The sequence below is a fragment of the Orbicella faveolata genome, unplaced genomic scaffold (genome assembly GCF_042242905.1).
Source record: "Orbicella faveolata isolate gen_17 unplaced genomic scaffold, um_ofav_v1 contig_27, whole genome shotgun sequence".
NCBI lineage: Eukaryota > Metazoa > Cnidaria > Anthozoa > Scleractinia > Merulinidae > Orbicella > Orbicella faveolata.
In genome coordinates, this window is record NW_028301555.1 from 735195 (window position 1) to 757787 (window position 22593).

At 38.8% G+C, this 22593-nt stretch overlaps 1 protein-coding gene and 1 long non-coding RNA gene across 3 annotated transcripts in view; one reads left to right on the plus strand and one right to left on the minus strand.

Annotated features, from left to right (window-relative positions):
- The window catches only part of LOC149107034 (roquin-1-like), a 64896-nt gene that overhangs the window by 16636 nt on the left and 25667 nt on the right, over positions 1 to 22593 (plus strand). The gene's annotated exons all lie outside the window — the stretch shown is intronic.
- On the minus strand, positions 300 to 22529 carry LOC110042576 (uncharacterized). Of its 2 annotated transcripts, none has more exons than XR_016209400.1 (5): positions 22395 to 22529; positions 20551 to 20623; positions 20283 to 20362; positions 4228 to 4399; positions 300 to 1288 (listed from the first exon to the last, which is right to left on the minus strand). It is a non-coding gene; the product is annotated as an uncharacterized LOC110042576 (long non-coding RNA). The 2 variants fall into 2 exon arrangements; XR_016209401.1 differs by lacking the exon at positions 22395 to 22529 and adding an exon at positions 21525 to 21543.

Here is a 22593-nt window from a genome sequence, read left to right on the forward strand (position 1 = left end):
CTTGCTTGTTATCAAAATATCAAAGAAGAAATCCCTACAGCGTTGGAGGTTTTCCTTTGTTTTGAAACGAAACGAAACGAAACGAAATGACATAAACAGATCCTCCACGAAAACATCCACTCAACGCGCGAGTAATATCCGCGTAAGAACTGGGTACAACTTAAAATAAATTAAGAGGGATGACCTTGGATGTAAGGCCTACAGGGGGTATTCACTCTCTTACCTTGATAATCTCTTGCCAGAATCTGAATGCCTGCAGCGAATTGACTTCAAACGGACTACAAACTCTCAAACAAGACTCTACTTCCAGACTAAGTTTATTCCAAACCGGCATAGCTTGATTACAAATGTGAATTAGCGAATGTAAAACAAAGTTACATTGAACTGAGGCTCTTTATTGTTATGTGAACATCAGCTATTCTCTAGAATACCGTGCAGTAAAAAAAACCTTTGCAGTACAAGGTAGTATATGTGTGTTTTTACAAGCTACAATCCTCGCCACAAGTCTTGTCAAGTCTTCGCTTTCAACGTGTACAATAGCAGTTGACTTCTGTTAACTAGAACCGTCAAAACAAATGTTAAAACTTTTAAGTATTGTTAGAAATGACAGAAATGGCTAAAAATTAGCAGGGAAACAATGTTTTACGCACATTTTTGATTAGTCTTCAAACAATGTATTTAGTTAGGGTCATTACGAATACAAACTTAAAAACGAAATGATATTTTGCTAACAAAATGGGACAAAAGATCGTAAAAGAGTACTGTTCTGCACTTAAGCAAAGGGGTTCGAGTACAATTACAGTAAATGTAACGGGCTAATCCAGGGGAATCAATTTTGGTGCGAGTTAGGGCGAGATTCGAGTTAGCGATAGTTCGACTAACAAGGAGTCAACTGTAATTCAAATCCCTTCCCCTCCCCCGCCCCTTAAAATGTTGTCCCTGTGGGCGTCAGTTGACTCGACCCAAGTCCGAATATTGTTTTGGAACAGATGGCGTAGAAAGTAGTAAAAAAATGATCATTTACTGGTAATAAAGTTGACCCACGTGAAAGTAAGTGTTTTAAGTCTTTTGGCCAGGATTGTAGGGTGACTTCTTTGTGATCCATATGTTTATGTTATCTCGGTTTAGAAACATATCTACTTTTGAGACACTCATTTGCCTATGAATTCCAGTTTACAGTCAGACCTATTCATAAGACACTCAGACAACAACACAAAAATCTATCACAGTCGTCAATGGTAATGCACCCCATCAAATACTGATAACTACGGAAGCAAGACAACAAAACCTGCAAAATATTGAGAAGAAAGTTTAGAGACATTACGGTTAATAACTGAGCAAAAATGGATCAGCCGTTAGAGAAGTCTCTTTAAGATACATTTTAAAGACCCTCTCAATTGTCTGAATGGCAGCTTTTCTATCCCTGTATTCTATGTCATAACTCGTGAAATCCCCACGTACCCTTTTGTATATCTCCAGTAACCTGAATAAGGTACCGTTACGCCGCAAAATGTAACACCTAGGGAAAATATAACATTGACGCGAAATGCAACAACCTTTAAATAACTGCCACAGCTCTTGACCCAGAATAAAACAATTTATTTTATTCTTTAACAAGAGATGTAACAACGCAAAATGTAACAACCTTCTCGATATATTATAAATTACTAGTAAAGCTTAGGGACGTTCGCGCGAAAATTTCCTGTCAATAGATTTTTTTAAAATTTTTACTGCAGTCAGATAATGAGTTACTTGTGTCAGAAATGCAAAAAAAAAAAAAAAAAAAAAAAAAAAAAATAGACGGTCACCACTTCGTTTTGGAGATAAAGCGTGTGGGAACATACCTTGAGTTTGAAAAATTGGCGCACGTAATTCAGCATGGTCTACGGGGGTTTATAATTCAAAATATCGAGGGTGATTCAACGGAGGCAAACGATCTTTGTCATATTTTGTAGAGGTGGGTCTGTTGCGTAAATAATTCCAAATTTTCCAACGTTTTCACAAAACTTAACCATTCAAGAGGCATTTGAAACCGCCGAAAAGATAAACGAGGAGCTAAAAAGGACGGAATTTTGCAAAAAAATTCAAACTTCTAGTTGATTGATTTTCTTCATTTTTTCACTAAACGTAGAAAATTGGTAGAGAAAATGATCCATCAAAAGAAGAACAGGGGTCACCAAACGTCCAAGATCGTTAAAAGCAGACAAAGCTATCATCTGCCTCATCATTGTTCATTTTATTACTTAGCGCGCGCTCTCATGTATAACGTGGCGTGTGAATTTGCGTGCGCAGTAAGGATCCGCAGAAACAATTAGCGCGAATGTCCTTAATTTCCAATCACCCTGCAAGCATTTCCTCCTTATTCACTGTGTTTGGGTGGCTACACTTGGTCACAGCAACCTTCAGCACAGCTTTAGCTATTATCCTATGATGGTCGAAACCTCATAAACTTTAAAAACCGCTGTTTATGTTACTGTCAATACCAATAGAGGTAAAGTGGGAAAGAGGAGCAAAGGGTCACAATAGTTGTTACATTGTAGAAATAATTGTTCACCTTTCTCAGTGCTATAGTTTACCCAGTCAATATACTAGCCCATCAGTTTTTTTTCGAATAACGAAGACATTGAGCAGGGCTCCAAGGTTCCTTCTTCTACGGTGTGTGATAACAGAAATAAAAGCAATTTGCTAACATCATAACGTGACTTCTAACGTCTCTAACTGTGACTGATAGGTGTTAGTAATTATTCTTGCCTTCGGACATGTTGTGTTGTTGTTTATCGTTAGAGGATACCAAGTTGTCGTTCATCCTTAGAGCACGGACGGACGGACACACACTTGACATGACAAACACGAACAATTCTTCTAAAACTACTAGAGTATGTGCACGTGACGTCATCAAATTCTCAAATCCAAAACTAAAGAGCCCCTAAAGGTTCTATCCTCATCAGGCATAAGAGGTACAAAATTTATATCCGTTAACAACTTTCCAAATCAATGGTGTGCTTCGTTTGGAAACCAGCGCATTTTGAATTTCAGAGTTATGGCGGCCAATGACATGAAGCTAAGATCGCGTATGTCGAAAAATATACATTTATCTCCTGATTTTTAGCTAATTTAGGAGTTAAAGTATTAGGAAAAGTGCCAATGTAAACGTTTTTTGGTTCGGTTCAGATAATCAGTTGACTAGATAGCCAAAGTAAGTTCCAGATGTTTACACGGCTATTTTCCGGCCGCCATATTGGAGGACTAAGGAGGTCCTCCAACATGGCGGCTCCATATTAGACTTTATAATTTTGCGCGGAACATTTCGACGAATATCTCAATTTTGGGACAACGCACACACCTTAAACTGGGAGAACTGTCTTCTTTATTTATCGTCTATAATATCACAATTTCTTGACTTTATCCACTGAATGGTTTTTGATTATATTTTTTATTGCGTGACAATGGACACACTCTATTCAACGAGAGGAAATTTTGAGCTGGTCATGTGACCAGTGACTAGTAAGTTTATATACTTTGACTGGCGATAGGCGATGTTAAGCTTGACAAGAAGACTAATATGTCTAAATCTCCTTTATATACTAAGATCAGAGTTGTTACATTTTCCGTGGTTACATTACGCGTTAAAGAGGTTGTTACATTTTGCGTCAAAATTCGTTACAATTCGAGTGATAGATTTTTTTTACATTTTTCGTTAGTTGTTACATTTCGCGGCGTAAGGGCCCCTTTTTCTACGGAGCATTCATCCGGTGGAGTACTCCCACAGGCTTAAAACCCTACTTTCGCCGATGAGGTAAACTACTGTGTTTGATATAAAAGTCAAACGTCTGGTTCAGATAAGTGGGTTAACCAGGCTTGTGAATCAGGAGCACGTGCGTGACTTATGGCGTGACTACGTGACTAGGTGAAAATTCACTCTTATCAATATTAATGGACGATTAAAGAAGCTGAAACAAAGGTAACAAGACATTGATGAAAGCTCAACACTGGATTGAAATTTTGAAGGTTTTCTCTTCTTTATGGATGGAAATCGGAAAGTTTCCAGAGGGGTAAAAGTCTGTATGCGAGCCAAGTGGCCCATCAGGCCGGAACTTATCCCGGTTTCCGTAACATGAAGCGACTAGGAGCATTTCTACTCCCCCCTGGATGGGAAAGGAAAACCCACTAACTAGAAGACAAAACCAAGAAGAAAATAAACCGCGATTATTTATGTTTAGTTCCTACCTTTTTCTAGCAGCCACAGCTTCAACCACAGCAACCTGTAATACAGCTGAAGAATTCGAAGCAAGTTGATATGAACTTCATACATTCCCAAAGGAAACCACAGCACGCTATGAAATCGTCCGTGCGATTATCAGCTCCTGAGATGCCGGCAGGTGCTACTCTCGTCATTTTGCTGAAAGTGTCAAAAATTAAAGACCGTAAGCAGAGAAAGTGTTTTTGACGGAGCTGGGCAATTAAGAAAAAGCACTCTAGAGCTAGAGGACAACTGCAGTGTGCGTCATTCCTCTGGAACAGACCCTTCCCTGAGAATTTTGTCAGTCTTAGCCTATTCTCTTCAAGAAAATTGAATTCAAAACAAAACAAAAACACAAAAACCGGCGCTTCCCGTACTCGTTTAGGAGAGGCAGCAGCTTGTATATTCGCAATAATTCCATAATAGTTCCGTGATCATTAATACATATTTGTACGATTTCTTCCTACGTTCACGTATTCAGAGCCTGTTTCTTATTCTGCAGTGGGAATTGCTCTGTATCAAGAGATCATCAAGGTAAGCGAGTGAATCCCACATATAGGCCTTCTACCCGAGGTAATCCCTCTTAAGTTATTTTTAGACATGGTACCCAGTTTTTTCGCGGATCGATGCTACTCGCGCGTTGCGTGGATGTTTTCGTGAAGGATCTGTTTATGTTTCGCTTCGTTTCGTTTGAAAGCGAAGGAAAACCTCCCATGTTCTGGGGAATATCTTCTTTGATATGTTATCTACAAGCAAAGGAGCTTCGGCCCTCGCTATGTTATAATACCTTTGGAAACTTTAACAGGAGTTTCAATAAGAGACAGATGTCTTCCCTGCACAAACAGTAACAACTGAATGAATGGTAACAACTGAATGAACGGCAGAGACGAGTGCAAACCAAAACAAACGCCAAAACAAAACTAGTGGGATCATAAAACATTCCTTTGAGAATGGAATTTTTCACTACTGCATTTCCTAAGTGAACAATTATTATCTTCTCGCTTTTTACAACAAGTTAGAAAAGATAGAAAGCAACTGCACTCCTTAAAGATCACTGCAAAATTTCTATTATCTCACAGGCAAATCGATCCCTTCTTCAGTTTCCTAAACCTCCGCACTGAAAGAAATCCAACCCAAAGTTAAACAGAATCAAAAAAAGATCCATGATTCAAAAAGGTTCTTCCATTATTGCCTATAGCTGAAGGCCTATGCAAGCGCTTGCAACATTCTGAGGCCGAAATTTGTAGCGTCGTTATATGTTGCTGCTTTAAATTTGGAATGCTTCAAACAAGTCCCAACATCTCCTTTGTTGCGTAATCATTGAGGCGTAGCTCAAAAATGTGGCGCGCGTTCCCGACAGTGTTAGATTCGTTTACGTACACATCGATCACACTTTGTCCTTGGTAAACGTAGCCGTGGAGAATTTGATGTCAGCATTTTGCATTTAATTGTAATTGCACCATCTAAGGTGTTTTTGAACAATTCTTTAGTTAAACGCAAAACTCATCTTATGTTAGAAAGGCCTCGCCCTTATTAACAAAACGGGAAAAAATTGTTGCCTATTCAAAATGAATACGAAACACTTTATCTCAAGCAATGGAAAGTTTCATACTGGGCTTGATTTATTGGAAACGGGCAAAACACCGAGTATGGCTTCAAGTATTTCTATTTATGACCACTTTGCCTTCCTGGTCACTGATTCCCCTGACCTTCGTTGTGAAATCGAAGTTAAAAACTCTCTTTCCCTCACTGTAAACAGAAATAGCGAAAAACTTTGGCTTTACAGCTAAAAGGTAAAGGGTTACTTGGCGACAAACAGCTTAGACGTCGCATAATCCAAACGAATGATTAACTACATTAAGAAAAGCTCATTAGAAAGGATACAAAAACCAGGGTCGTTGAGCAAAAGTAACGAAGTCCATCGTTGATTGGCCCTTAATGGCGTTAACTTACTGAATCTAATACTCATCTTGTGCATTTGTTCAATTAACAAAAGTCTGACAAGGGTAAAGTAGTGATAGGTTTCGTTTACTATAAAATATGTGCATTATTATGCAATTAATCATAACAATTACAATTTCCTCAAATGTAATTGGTGCATAAACTGCTGTATTTTGCTCTAATTAATCTGCAAAGCTGTAATCGGACAGTGTAATCGGACAGTTGGCTGTAATCGGACACCTGTTACATGAGCCAATCATTTTAAGTCCTCTCCACTAAATCCACCAATCACAACATTGATTACAACTACTATGGTAACCAATTCAAGAGACTGACTTTGTAAAATTGTGGAGGTTTAGTCTCTGGTGACTGTTTTGAAAGAAACTTAACAGCCATTTTGCAAACTGTTCTCCATATTTTTAATTATAATATTTAAAAATGACTATTAAACGCTCTTTTTCAAATGAATTTTTGCTTTTGTGGGAAATTGTAATTGTTATGATTAATTGGTAACAAATCGTGATTAACAAATCGTGATTAACAAATCGGACTCCCGCTACGCGGTCGTCCGATTTTGTTAATCACTCGTGTGATTACAGACCAAATTGGACTCCACTCAGTCCTGTTACCATTATTAATGGATAAATACAATACTTCCGCGTTTCTCGGAGGTTGTCGATCAGTAACCGCACAGACATTACTGTTAGCTATAGAAAATAATACTTAGTATTAGGATGCAAAGTCATACGCTTAAAAGAATGAAGTATTCAGTCGAAAATCTGCACGATAATCAGCAGAACAGGGTCAGAACAGGAAACCAACAAAAGAGCTCCAGAATTACTCAATGCACTGCTCAATCCCTTATTCACATCTTATGTTCTTTTATATTTCAAATAGTTTTGTGGAGGTTACAGACTTAACCCCGTCTCTTCCATCTTCCATGCCAATTCGACGCCTCCTTTTCGCTCTTCTTTAACATTTAACAGGACTTCAGACGTAAATACAGATGCTTAATCCGTTGGAATACTCCCCAGTGTCTAAGTTCACTAGCTCCCTCGTGGTGTAAGTATTCAGTCAGAGTTTATTTTTATCGATGGAAAAAAACGTTTCATATACTCGACAGGTAAAAGGCGTAAAAGTTTATTAAGTTTCAAATACAATGGGCCATCGATCGATCAACGGACTTTGTATTCTACGCGCGTAATCAATCAAATTATTTTTCCTGGTTAGTATGGTTTGCACGAATTGAAAGCCTATATCAATTTGTTCAGTAATTTCCCAAAACTTGCGAGCACCCAGCTAGTACGTAGCAAAATATGATTCTTTTCACGAGTACTGAAAGATGGAGGGAAGTGCGGGCTCATTTTCGGAACAGCGGCTAATGTAGTTGCTTTGGCCGAGGAGCTCTGGGTACTCAAGTCCGTTAAAATTACAAGTTTCATGCTCAGAAGTTACACGTCTATTGAACCAAATCAAAGCTCGCTTCTTTTATGGTAGGAGTAGCCTTAAACGAAATCTTCTTACCACGATCTCAGATCGGTACGGCTTTTTCTGCCCAGATCTCGAGTTTCGTACGGTGAACAGAGTGAACCCATTGACTCGCGTGAATCTGCATCAAACAAGGCATAACTAGCTGTGCTGCTGGGATTGGCTGAACCGCGATAAGATCTTATTATGTGGGTGTCTCAAAAACTAAGACCTAAGACCTAAGACCTAAGACTCCCTCTGAATCTCAGAAACTAAGACCCAAGACTCCCTCTGAATCTCAGAAACTAAGACCTTTGAAAAATTCACAAGGTGTCAATTTTATTTAAGTTAACCTTTTGCAGAGCCAAAAGAATGAAACAACAACCATGATGACTTTATTTCTAATTTATAAGCAATATCAGAAGTTGCTTTGAGGTGGATATAACCAATTAGAAAGCGGAGGCAGTCAAATATCCGAGGCTGCTATGTACTGGAGGACAGTGTCTTTCATTTCTAGTACTATGAATTTCGTGTAATCTACAATTAATAGCTAATTGATGAAGCACTTGAAATCTTCTTAGGCAATGTTTTTTACATATTTGTTACACTAAAGGTGGCTTACAAAAGTTTCAAGTATGTGTCAATGCTTCGCCAATTCTTCTTTGAAAAAAAAATGAAACTGCCATTTTTTCTGTTTTTTTTTTTTAGATGATCGAGTCAGGAAAAAAAATAGAAACGGATTGAAAACATGTAAGGCAGCCAGTTGTGGACTACTGAGGCTTGAGAGAACGAGCAGCTTGAACGCCGCCATTCTTTGCCTCTGCACAAACTTCGCCAAAATTTCCCGCGCTAACTTAAAGAAAAATGATTGACATGGTCTTGTTTTCATAAGAGCGGACCTCTGAGGAAAAAACATAAAGTTCAAAAGGTCAGTCTGCGAGAGGCGATTAGTGGATTTCGATCTTTTTTTAGGCCGTAAAAAGCAATCATGAAAACCATCAATGACGCTTAGGGCCAACGACGAACTGCAAAAATGACCTTCGCCCTCTGTCTTCACTGTTTGTACCGTGCTAGAGTGAAAATACTCGTATTGGTGGTGAATAAAGGAGATGTTTTTCTTCGGATTTTTGCACTGTCTGATTTGGTTAACGATTAAGAGTCCCTGTCCATAAATATGGAAAATAACTCGGCAAGGGTCGAAAATCCGATTTCGCTCATATTCCTATGGTAGATAGGCTAGGGCATGACAAAAACTACTGGATAGTCTTTTTGACAAAATATCCTTTTATTTCAAAAAAATATGCAAATTACCAAAGTCCGTTAAAATCGTCATTGGACGCACTATTTTATTAAACAAGTTTGAGAGCCTCGCATGCAAAACCACATCATTCTTCCGTCTTTAAAACACTCAAATATTTTTGTGCAATGTTCAATTGTGTGCTGGGTTGATTTTAAGGAATGTTGCGGTTTTTGTTGGGTGCAAAATAATTAAATTTCGAAGACATGTATTTCATTCACTTAAAAGTACTTCGTAAAAATAATTGATTTTCACCATGTTCGAAACCTTCAAATGGATTAAGCTTCTAGTGGTTGAATCGCAGAAGGATGGTCTACAGATTCCTGTAAAAATTTCTTTGGGCAAATGATTGTGAGCGACGCGAGAGCTTTTCAAAGTACGTTAAAAATGCAGATATTTGACCAATCCGTCGTCAAATTTCAATCTACGGGTTAGACATATATTTTAGCAAGCGCCACATGTCTTGAGCTATATTAAGTTGAAATAGACACAGAGCTGATAATTTCGAAATGTTCTAACCTTATTTGCTGTAAAAGGCAGGTCCAAAAGCCGATTTGACGTGTTTCTGTCACCATTCGTCGCACATAAAGCAGAAGTTTGCTTTTGTTTACACAACGTCCGATGTACATCGCCAACTGTCAACTTATCTAATGGTCGAATACCATGAATCTCTGACCCTCTTTCGACACATATGATCACCACTGCATCTAAGTCAAAAACGGTTAAGTGATTTGTAGATAGTTGCTTGCCTTGCACTACACCAAAATATTACGTTTGATCATCGTTTGATCTCTTGCTGCTTGAATCCTTGCTTACAGCGGTTCCTTATTTGTTCGTCACGCAATGCTGTCATCCCATTTTAGGGGGTAGGGGTAGGACAATTTCTAACCTAATACGTAAGGCTCCGTAAGGCTCGGAACCAAAGGAAGCACACAATCTTGTTGAGTAGGAAGAGAGTAAATTAAGCAATGAAAAGAATGAATAGTTAACCATTACCCGTGTTGTTATCTTTTACTAGACAACCGCCACCTACCCGCCCTGCGTAAACACTGTAACGCTAAACTCGTACCTAGGTCTTTTCGCGCTGTGCAATTATTTTTGGTTTACATATAATACAGTGGGCTACCCTCGGGGAAATGGGAGGTGGCCGCTTAATAGGGGTTGGCCGCTTAATAGAGGTTGGTGTGCCTTGAATATTTTTTCACCATCGGGCTATAAATTTAGCTAAATTTCTTAGTAAACATGGAGTCAATTCAAGACAATCATGATAGCCGTCATTCTCGGAGACCGAGGGGCAGTTAGTGGGGACAGGGAAAAAGTGTAAACGGGTCTTCTCATCCGTTTAGACTTTTCCCCGCTCCCAATAACTGGCCCTGCGTCTCCGAGGATGACGTCTAGTAGTGGTGCGTCCAATGACGATTTTAACGGACTTTGGTAATTTGCATATTTCTTTGAAATAAAAGGATATTTTGTCAAAAAAACTATCCAGTAGTTTTTGTCATGCCCTAGCCTATGTACCATAGGAATATGAGCGAAATCGAATTTTCGACCCTTGCCGCGAAATTAAGAATTTGTCTGATTTTTACAGGCAGGCACTCTTAAGCGGAAACTGAACACAAGATCAAAAGTGATCACTGAGATAATTTTTGCCGTTTCCGTCTACCGTAAACGTCATGCTGAACCTGTCTATGCTTGGAGTAAATTTTAATGGCTTCAGTGGCATAAAACGAAATAGAGCAAATGTAAGTACTAATGTATTAACTAACATTTCACTTTTTTTCCCAAAGCGGATGAAATTCACGTCGGTTGATGTGCGTGATTCGCGTTATTTTTAGCGCAGCTATCCGAACGGGAACTACTGAAAGCCCATTCACCAAAACCAAACAATTTGTTTGGTTTCCAAAATAACACCGTTGCCGATTCAAAGAAAACTAGTTTTTGAGATTTAGGAGATATGTCCAGAAATGCAGATAGTAACGAAAATGGCAGATTTGACGAAATTCAAAGGGGTCGTGGGTCTTAGTTTTTTGAGATTCAGAGGGGGTCTTAGGTCTTAGTTTTTGAGATCAAGAGGGGGTCTTAGGTCTTAGTTTTTGAGATTCAGAGGGGGTCTTCGGTCTTAGGTCTTAGTTTTTGAGACACCCCTTAACATGTTGCTTAACTTTGAGCATATTGTCCAGTTTTGAAATGTCAGCCAGATTGGCGCAAAACAACGTTTCTTTTTAATGAAAGAGAGATTCCAGCTAGCGGAAAATCTACGAAGTGCTCGCTCGCAAGACAAATTTGATCACTGCTTGTGCTCGCAAAAAGAAATGTACTGCTCGCAAAAACCATTCGATACCCGTAAATTTATCTTCAGTTGTAAGGGTCTGTCAGGTTTGTGTCCTGTCGATGTATGATCATATTTTGCACTTCTGAAAACCAGATCGATAAAAAATCTCCTATTTTGTAAATGACATTGACAAAATAAATGAAATTGACTTGGTAAATAGAATGTTTCTTTAGCTAACAATTCGAGACACGCTTTTAACATACTCCGGCAACAAAGTTCAACAACTGAAAATAGCAGTTTTAAATATAAACGTGCGAGTTATCGAATCTCCTAACGTGTTCACAATGATGGCTTAGAAATTCAGTCAAGCACAAGACATACCGTAATCTAATTTGATAATAAAAGCTTAACTTGAACCTGGTAGACATCGATCTAGAATTTCCATTCACTAAATTTAGCATCCTATCACAACACAAATCGATTTTCATTATCTTTTCTCCCGTTACTGTTATTTTTGATTTGATTTTCACTGTTTTATGTGGTTTTTGTTAAAAAGGAAAACAAAATGCTGTGTAATGAATTGAAATTCTTCTGGTCGGCGATAATGTATAGGACTGGTATAGATTTCTCATTTGAAGAATGTTGATTTAAGAGCAAATGCACAGAAAAATAGAGCAAAATGCAAAAATTGCGGCCACGGTCAAAAATGAAACCAATCTTAATTTTCAATTTGTAATGAGGTATTAACGAGTTTTCAAAGGTTTCGGTGTTTCTTTCTCAAAATACGGCCGGATTTTCGAATTATTTGAGAAAATCGATTTTCGCACTCCCACTGGCGAAAAATAGCAGAATAATTACCATAAATTGACATTCGTGTAAATGTCTTTTCGTAAGTAGTAAAGTCTATATCATCAGGAAGAAAGAAACTGATTTAAAAGGAGAAGTATCTGACACTTAATTTATGCCTGCTTTTTTGTTCTAGATGATGCTTCTTGCCACGAGAAAACACATTCTTTGATAAGGCTCCACCGCAGTCTCAGCAAATCGAGTTTCACTTCATAATTACAAACCGACTATTCGATACGTGGCCATCGTTCAATCGGGCTCGTTTTTTGGCTATAACGTGTCTAAGTGTTCTCCTTACACATCATATAAAAATCAGGTTTTAAATGAAACTATGGCGCTAAACTCTGCTTCACAGCTTATAAAGGATGACTTACTTTTACATGCCGTACAGCTATTCTCCATTTTATGCTGCGGTCCAGATTTTGTTGAGGAAAGCAACTTAACGGTAGTTCATTCGGTCAAGGGTCACGGCTTTAAAGTCACGGTAACGTCAGTCAGTAGGGACTTTAAGCAGCGGGAACGCGGACGGCAACGGGGACGCCGAAACCTGTGAGAAGGCTGGGGAGAGAAGGCCGTTGTGGCAGGAATTCACAAACATTAAGCAGTACCGTCCGAAACCGCGGTTTCCGCACTGTCAAGCTTATTGACATTATTCGTCCTCTGTTTATCAGGATGAACTAGGATGACTTCATTGAAAGAAGTTCGCAATCAACTCTTGATAATCACGATGAAGGTGTGTTAAACGATGACGAACTTCTACTCTTGTACGATTTAAACCGGTCGAATGATCTCGACCAACCTTATGATTCCTTTCCTGATTTTAACTTCGATGGTTTGAAGACGATTGCCGGTCCGAATTTCGCTTCCACAAACGCAACTTGCCCCTTCTCGCTGAGCTGTACAATGAAGTAAATGAACTTATTATCAGCAGATGTTTAATCAGACTGGCGCGACAGATCAGTGTGCGGACTGATAAAGATCTAGGTAAACCACTGATCTTACGACTGAAAATGGAAACAGCTACGCAAGTTTTAATGGTGTCTACCCTTTTAAATTTGTTAGAATTTCACCATAATGAGCCATTTGACATTTGAGTACTTCTTGAAAGGAAAAATTTCGATTGAAATTCGTGTAAGTTGTCTTTATTTACATAAGCTTTCAAAAAGATATTTCACGGTACTCACATGTTCGCCGACCGGCTTGAGTTGAATTCAGATTTCTCAACGTTTCTTTAAAATGAAATATGTCACATAACAAGAGAAGACAAGCATTAAAGTTCCTCGAAATTAGTAACACGGGTTATTTAGCGTTGACACAGCAGAGGAAACGAAAGCGAAAACTCACGTTTTCAGACAACGCGAAATGTGCTTCACTCACGTCGGGCCCGAACGCAGAACGTCAACTTGTTTCCCGCCAGTCATGCGCAGTGGACCTTTTGGCTTTTCCCTGATCTCATGGCGTTCCCGTCGCCGTCCGCGTTTTCTTTGCTTAAAGTCCCTAGTGACGCTCCTTCACAAACGGCTGTAACGCACACCGATGGAAATGAAATTTTCAAGATCTGGAAATGCATTCTAATACCACAACAAATTTATTTCATCTATTCTTACAATTTGTGGCCACGCGGGAAGCTCAGATTAAACAGTTGGATTTGATGTGTTTTTTTCTGTACTTATTCGATGGCGGCTATTTCAATGGTGGCCATTAATGTGTGGGACATAAGTTAATACAGGATCATAATTTCTTGGCAGGATTATAATCTCTTGGTTAATGTCGTTAAGTTGGGAGGGAAGGGCTTAAATATAACCGGATCCCGGGAGCTTTTTAAGGTCGAAAGGGGGGGGGGGGGGGTGGTGGAGCTTCTCAATGGCAGTTTACCGTACCCTTTCTATGTTATTTGTATCTTGCGGTCTCAGTGTGACCGCGTCATCTTTATGCTCCAAAAATTCTTCACATGATACCATTTCCACATTACAAAGTGAGAAAGTACTTTATGGTGGATAGCAGCTACACTTCTTCAAAAAATCTTCAATTCGACAAAGGTAGGTGTCGAAATATCTCGATTACAGCTAAGCAAAGGAACCACTTCTACTGACTCCGGCAGTGATATCTCACGTATCGGAACAGCAATGGCCGCCAACAATGGTGAGAAACGAACACGCCTCGCTTCTAAGACGGACTGTTCAATTACGCCAAAATAGACCCTTGATCAAAAGTTGTTGATTTCACCTCTCTTTTTCCATGCCAGGAGCGTCACGCATTGTAATGACAGCGCATAAACAATTCACTAGATTAGAAACTTTGGAAATAGCATTATTTTCAGATTCAGGAAATGGGTACCTGTCTAATAGGAGAATATTTATATTCAGCACATAATTATTATCAGCGTTTTCCTTTCTGAGCAAGATCACTATTAGACACCGAGGCGAACGTGGAGCAAGGACGATCCACTCCCCCACCCTTAATGGTGCTTTTTTTCGTTCCTTCCAAAACATCTGTTCTGTCGGAAAACATCAGAAATTCAAGTGATTATTGTATAGAGGCCAAACTCTTTTCTGTCACTTCTGTTTGCTCCGTGTTGGACAATTTATCGAACAAGTTTGTATGTCGATTGTAAAATTTCATGATAGTTTCCGGGAAAATTAAAGCTAATTTGATTTCATAATTCAATTTGAATGTTTATACAGGCGTAATGGTGCACTACTGATTCTCTGAGATAAAAGTATATTTGGGCTGTGGATTTCTTGCCTTGTGCCTTTTTTCAACCCGGATTCAAAGTTCAGTAATCGGCTAGTTTTCATTATTGTAAACTTCCGAAAGTAACGACACTCGTTACTTTCGACTTTTGGGGCTCGTTACTTCGGAGAGCAAAAAAGTTATATGAAGTTGGCACGACTGAGCTCTGTTTTACGAAATAAAAGATAAATTTCGTTAAAACAGTTGTTAAACATGAAATCATATTCTTCGTTGCAGTTTGAAGCTATGTTTCTGCCACATGGGTAAGCTGCTTCATACCTAGACCGCGTTGTCAGTGGTCGGCAGGAAAGCTAGTCAGATACTGTAAACTGTTTCAACAATATCTCAGTGCGTTGGCCGAGTTTTCAAACGTTCCTTTTACTGAATAGTATACGCACCTGTTGAAATGATACAGAGTTGTCAATATCAATTTAAAGAAAAGTTCTTGTTAGTATACGTTCCTGTTACTTGATGAGAATTCTACGGTTTTTGTGTTAGCACGGCGCAACATAAACTGACGAAGCACAAATTGACATTTCACAACGCTTCGTGGCATAAGCGATACTTTCTCTTGTTGTAGCGTGCCTATGATCACACGGTAACTTTCACCTGACTATTGATTAGCAAAAAAAATATACCACTAAACCTTAAACTCACTGTTTTCGGCGGGGGAGGTGGGGGGTGGGGTGGGTGGGGTGCTTTATGGGTGGGCTCGCTACTTTAGGGATTTATTAGCGGTCACAAATTTTCGACGTTACTTTCAGGGGCCTCGCTGATTTCGGGAGGTTGTTACTTTGGGACGTTTACGGTAACCAAAAAGTGCAACCATGTCTGTATAGTGCAAACGGGCTTATAGGCATATTTCGGGAAACCTGGTCACAAACTAAGGCCACCGCGAAATGTTTCGCTTCCCATCACCCAACCGACGACAGCCTTTTTTTTTTTGGACGAATAAAGAAAATTTAGGCTCATTGCCTTCTCCCTTTTTTCTGGCGTTTCCATGTTTAGTACCTTTCATAAACATCTGCAAGTGACTCTGACATCTAAACGACGTCTTCGAACACCTATGAAAGTGAGAGTGGCGAAATGGAATTCATGGCCGTGAAGATATAATCAAGGTTCGCCTGGAATAATTTATTTGTTAATTTTTCTTGTTAAAATTGTCTCAGGGTAATTGCATGTCATTCCGTGCATCAGCTAACAAACACTTTACACGTGGGAAAATGGTGATAGTATATCATTGAACCCGACATGCATTACAGGCTGAATCTAGTAACATAATGGAAAGGTCGTGACACTGGCCGTACAGTTGTTGTTTCTAAGAGGTGTATGGATATACTCAGGAACTTTATACAATTAATAGTTTCATGGAAGAACATTTATCTCAGGTTCAAGGGATGATTTATCATAGTTCATAAAATATTCTATTCAGTAATAAAGAATACGCCATCACCTGGTGACCTTTGTAGAGTCTCAGTGATTAGTGATGAAACGTAATCCTAATCCAGTTTGTATCGGGAATTTTTGGGACGGATTTGTTCACCGATTTGCCCCCATCCCCACAGCAGGGACAAATTTACACCATGGGCACATGCACGCAGTCATGTATTCGCCGTATAGATTCGAAGTATGTATGATTTCTGCAAAGCTGCATGTATTTTGACCCGCTAGCCTTCGAAAACAAGTAACTAAACCCTGCGTCATGTTTTGTGGCTCGGCGACTGCAAATGGCTATGAGTTGTAGCAAGAAAACAAATCATCCATGTAGCTCGCAAATGGCCGTGATGACCTCAGATCTGTGTACAGAGACTAAATTTTCCGATTTGTATCTCGGCAAATTCGTTGTGCTCATAATTGGTTGAAAGAAAACAAACTTTCCGTCCTGTGTAACTCGCCTAAAGGCCGTGTTTTGTGGCCAGAATGGTTAATTCACCTTTTTCATTTGTGAAAACAAGATTTATATTCGAGTAATGTAAACAAATACTAACAATGAAAAAATTTAAAAACATCTGGCGACGCACTGTCTTGCAGGCTCGCTGGTCAAAGCTTTATTTTCTCAATTAAGAAATGTTTGTTACAAGTGTTGGCGATCTGAAATTGAATTCTAAGTGTCGCCAACAGTTCAAATGCCTTTCCTGGAAAATATTTTGTCCAGTACAAGTTAATACTTAATTAATTAAAAACACTTTTACCGCAGGCTTCAACTTCACGTGCAAATCGTTATCTGTCATTCGATCAAACTTAGTTTTCTATCGAGCCATTTGAACGCCACCAAAGTAGACCAAACATGCAAAGTACTCGCGTGAACGCACTGCTCTAATCTTTGATTACTACTACTTTTATATAATATAGTCCTTTGTGACTACATCCATCGCAGCATCAGATTAAGAGAATTAAAAACCTTAAATCAATTGCTATTGGAAGCGGATTGTTTGAAGCAACAGTTTAAACCGCTTCAGTGTTTCGTTACCGTGACAATATACAAATTAGTTGGAATTTCAAAAAAAATTCTCAGATTTTGGTAGCGTTTTTCAAAGCGCCCGCTGAAAAACCCAAGCAAATGCTTATATCTCGTGCAAGAAGAGTATTTCAACATCTTAGAGCCATAAAATGAGCTCGATTCGAGCTCTGCCACATAACGAAAAGTCTTTTTGCAATTGTAGACTAATACTTGCTTTACAACGGCTATTGTCACATCATCAAAGGATATGTTTTTCACAGTGACAGCTGTCATCTGCAACCGAAGGACAGACAAATATAGAGTGCCAAAAACTTCTTCTTTTAATAGTAGTATCTAATTCCCGAAGATATAATTTTAACTATTAACGCGAGGACGTTTTTGCAACGCTATATTTTACCAATTTATTCGGCCATTTTTTGGCCAGAGAGAGTGCAAAATCCATTTTCCCAAGTATTCCTGAAAGTAGGCCGTATTTAGAAAAATGAGCCCCAAAACTTTCGAAAACTCATAAATACCTCTCTATAAACTCGAAACAAAGGTAAGTTAAGTTTTGACCGTGGCCACGCTTTGCTCGATATTTCTGTGCATTTGCTCTTAATTGCTACCCTTGCTAACTTTGTGTTTCACACTGTATTTACAATTAATTTACTTATTTTCGTTTTGTTCAGTGCCTTACAGTAATCAGATCTAATCTCTCCTTACAACAACAGAGCAAAATTAAGCGAGCAGGTCGGCTGAAATAAGGAATTGCCAATGACGCAATTATTTTGTTACTGAAACAAATTCTCTCAGTTCGCACTATAAGAAAAACCATATACACCAGTAAGGAGAATTTGTGTCACATTAGGACAGAACGAAAACCAAGTAACTACAAACGTTCGTACTTCTATCTGTTTTTTTTTTTTTGTTGTTGTTGTTTTGTTTTTTACTTAAAGACTTGGAGAGCAAGTTACAATGCCAGAGTTTTCTTCGCCGGTTTGTTTGTTTCGAGAAATCACCAAAATGTGAGTGACAAAGTCTATTGCCGCTTAGGAAAAAGTGCGAAGTCCGCAACAGGCAAAGCTTACACTGAATGAGCAATTTTATCAGACGGCTCTCTTTCCGAATCGGAAATCAATTTTCTGTACCGCAAATTTGAGGATTCAAAGCCTTCGGGAATTTTTCGTTCTGTTTGAAGAGACTGACACGAGATCTTTCGAGTTCGTATACACACTTGAATTGTTTTAACATAAAGATGCGCTAAGCGAAAGTTAATTAATTTTCAATGATAGCGAGACGAGTAACTTGTACGTACTGTACTTACAGTTCTCCTTTATGGCGGAATCTAAGACCATCCAAGAAATTCTAAATTTCACTTCGTTATTTGGGTAATGCCGTGAATCGAAATTGTAAAGCAAACGAGATTAAAAATTAGAATGGTCTCTGCGAAGCGTTATTTGAGGACGTGATCTGTCCACATTCCGAAGTGTCTACAATTTGAATGACTTGTCATCTTAGAATGCTTAAATCAACAAAAAGGTCAACACACGAAGTGATGACCAAAGTTTTAGAACGTTCCATCACTATACAAATACTATTTAGCAGCCCTCCATTTTGACCTTCCTTCCTATTTAAGCCAAAAACTGTCTATTTAAAAAAATAATGATTTGTTTTTCACTGCTTTATCAAGGTATGCATTATGTTCTTATTAATTACTGGACTGTAAAAGAAAAAGAAGGCTTTAAGAAAAGCAAAAACTAAAACACGGTCTTTAGTAAAGCGCTCGGTTTATCATTGTGGCAACTGCTTCAGTCTTCACCTTAGAGGCAGATCAGCATCTTATTTCTCACGACGTATCTCAACAAAGTCCAGTGAACAGGTCTAAAGAATTCTTAAACTGATCACCCATGCCAAGAACCATAAGAACTCATCGGAGAAGTGCAAGAGAGATAATTTGTATGTTTTCATGTTGGTAATCAAAGGACAATGTGCACGTCAGTGATTGCATGACTGCCTGAGTAATGTTACCACGAAATCCGAAAAAAAAAAAAAAACTTTTGATGGTTTTAAACGAGACCTTGGAAAGCGATAGTCAATAAAGTTCACTGATTCAATAATGGACACGTTCCAAGTTTTTAATCGCGACGATTTAACTGCATAAGGAGATTGTTTTATTAGTTGTTTTTTTTTTCTTTTACAGTGACCTTTGTACGACAAACATCCACTTTCGTAGTTTTCCAGTTGCCTAGCTATCATGACTAGAGAGAAAACCTTGTTTGGAACAAACTCGTTTGGATTGCGGCTATTCGCTTTATCGTGAAGTTCGGCCGCAAGGCATTCGCGGCCAGAAAGTGTATTGCCGGTTTTTATGTACATGCGATGTCATATTCCAAAATAAGAAATTACATATCCTTCTGAGGTTTTAGTTCATCAGATATATATCCTCTAAAAACTTCATGTTTCACAATTGCGTTCAGTGCCTTACGGTGATCAGATCTAACTTCTCCTCACAACAACAACGCAAAATTAAGCGCGTAGGTCGGATGAAATAAGGAATTGCCATCAAGACACATCAACACATTCTTTTGTCACTAAAAGGAATTCCCACAGTTCGTAGAAATAGATATACACCAGTAAGGAGAATTTGTGTGTCACATCAGGACCTTATCAAAACCAACCAATTACAACCATTAGCACTTCTACCTGTTGTTCTTTGACTGAAAAACTTGGTGAGCAAGTTATATGATGGCGGAGGTTTCTTCGCCGGTTTGTTTGCTGCGGAAAATTACCAACTAAAATATGCGCGACAAAGTTCATTGCATAATAGTACAGTGGGAACTGAAACACAGAGAATTTTAATCCAAAAAAAGCAAACCAGATTAAAAGATGTGCAATTTTGTAAGATGATAGATTGATTGTTTTCGTGCTGTGGGGCGATCAAGGCCAAAAAATGAATATCTTTTGAAATTAAAGCCAGTGAGACTTGAGAGCGCGAAAGCAAAGTAGTAGGATTAAAATGCCTCTGAACAACAAATGTGCAAAATACCTGGAACAGACTCAGCTGTCGCAACTGTTTAATTGGTTTTGCTGATCTGTTCTCCTGTTGTTTCTTCAAATGATCAAAATCTGCAATAACAATCCAATGAACACTGACGTTAACACAACCTTCGTAAACGACACTTTGGAGAAGTAGAATTTTCCTTAGACTTCTTACAGTGTTAACAACAAACATCAGACGAACTATTTAATTAGGCAATCGAACCCTGAAACGTGAATCTATCACCACATTGTTAAACAAATGATGAAGTTTCTACCTGCTGATGTTTCTGCTCCAATCAGCACCCTAAAGGAATCGCCACTTCCTCCTTTCTCTTCTTTACCAAACACCTGTGAAAAAATCAGGAAGCTTCAACGTCGGATCGAAGGAAACGGAAAGTGCTGATGAAGTAATATTTAACTGAGAGGACACACTCTTCATATTACAATCTTGGTCAGAATAAAATAAAAAAATAAAACCATCCCTCTCCCCGAATCAAAAAATCAACGATGAAGCGGAGCTAAACCTAAAATGCGCCATTTTTTTGTCATTGAAATGGGGAAAGGGGTGGTCTTAATTTCTCATTGAAATTGTCCACGATTGTTTATTTTCCCCCTAGTAACGCTGTGACAATCGTTTGTCTGTTGTGTTTATAGAGAAAAGTGATTCGCCGCAGTGATTACCTTACGTGTCTCAAACACTTACAGTGTATCATTCGGTGCAATTGAACTTCCTGAAACCAATTTATCTTCAATTTTAAGTTTGTGTTCTGTCGCTGTGCATGCAGGCTCGATTACCAGCCGCTTTTCGAGGAACATAGACCGACTCGAGAAATAGCGGCGGCAATAGCGCTTACTCTATTAGCATAGCTTGAACACCACACTGTAAATTACATCGACGAAATGAAATTGACTCAGAAAATGGAATGTTTCAGTAGGTAGAGACAATTCTAAACACACCTTTTTACATACTCTTACATACTATAGGTTCAACAATAGAAACTAGACTGAAGTAGACTTCTACAATTTCCCTTCACTAAATTTAACATTCCGTCACAACAAGAATCGATTTCCCTCATATTTTCTCCCCTTTCTGTTATTTTTGATTTCATTTTCATTGCTTCATGTGGCTTTTGTTAATACGACCCCCTCCCGCCAAAAAAGCAACAACATTTGAATAGTGTCAATTTCCAGCCCTAGCTTCATAAGAATTGTAAACTTTCTGTTTCGCACTTACTTACAATTAATTTACCTATTTTCGTTTTGTTCAGTGCCTTACAGTAATCAGATCTAATCTCCCTTTACAACAACACTGCAAAATTAAGTGAGCAGGTCGGCTGAAATAAGGAATTGTCATTGACGCAATTATTTTGTTACTGAAACAGATTCTCTCAGTTCGTACTGTAAGATATACATATACACCAGTAAGGAGAATTTGCGTGCGCGTCAGGGCAGAACCAGAACTAACTAATTACAAACATTCGTACGTACTTTAATCCATTGCTTTTTGACTATATGGTTAGCAAGTTATAATGCCGGAGTTTCTCCGCCGGTTTGTTTGCTACGGGAAATCATCAAATGTACATTGCACAATAGTGGAAAAGTACGAGCTTTCATAATGAGAAGTTTCGCAGCGACTAAAACCTACAACTGGCCATTTTCTTAGACAGACCTTTTTCGACAGAGAACTTGATCTTCTGTACGGTACTGAGAATTCAAAGACTTCGCCGGAATTTCTCGTTTTGATTGCAAAGATCAGACACGCGAGATCTCTCGAGTTCGTATCCTTGATAAGTTTGCCTCTATTCGTATTTTTTTAGACCTAAATATGCTAAGAACACGTAGTCAAGAGGGCACTAGAGTGGAACCCACAGGGGAAGCGAAAGAGAGGGAGACCCCAAAACAGCTGGAGGCGCACGAGAATGGCAGAGTTGGCGGCGAAGCATGTTACGTGGAATGAGGCAAAAGGCACTGCACAAAATAGGGTTAGGTGGCGCGCGCTAGTTGAGGACCTATGTTCCACTTAGGAACGAAGAGGATTAAGTAAGTAAGTAAATATGCTAAGAAAAACGCAATTTATGCAATCAGGATAAGGAGACATGTATGTATATACTGTACTTACAATTGTCCTGTATGGCGGAATCTAAGACCGTCCCAGAAATTCTGAAGTTCACTTCGTTCTTTGGGTGATGCCGTGGATCCAAATTGTGAAGCTAACGAGATTGTGAAGCGCTATTTGATCTGCCCACTTTCCGAAGTCTTAAAAAAAAAATGAGTTGTCATCCCATAATGATGCTCGGATTAACAAAAAGGTTAACATA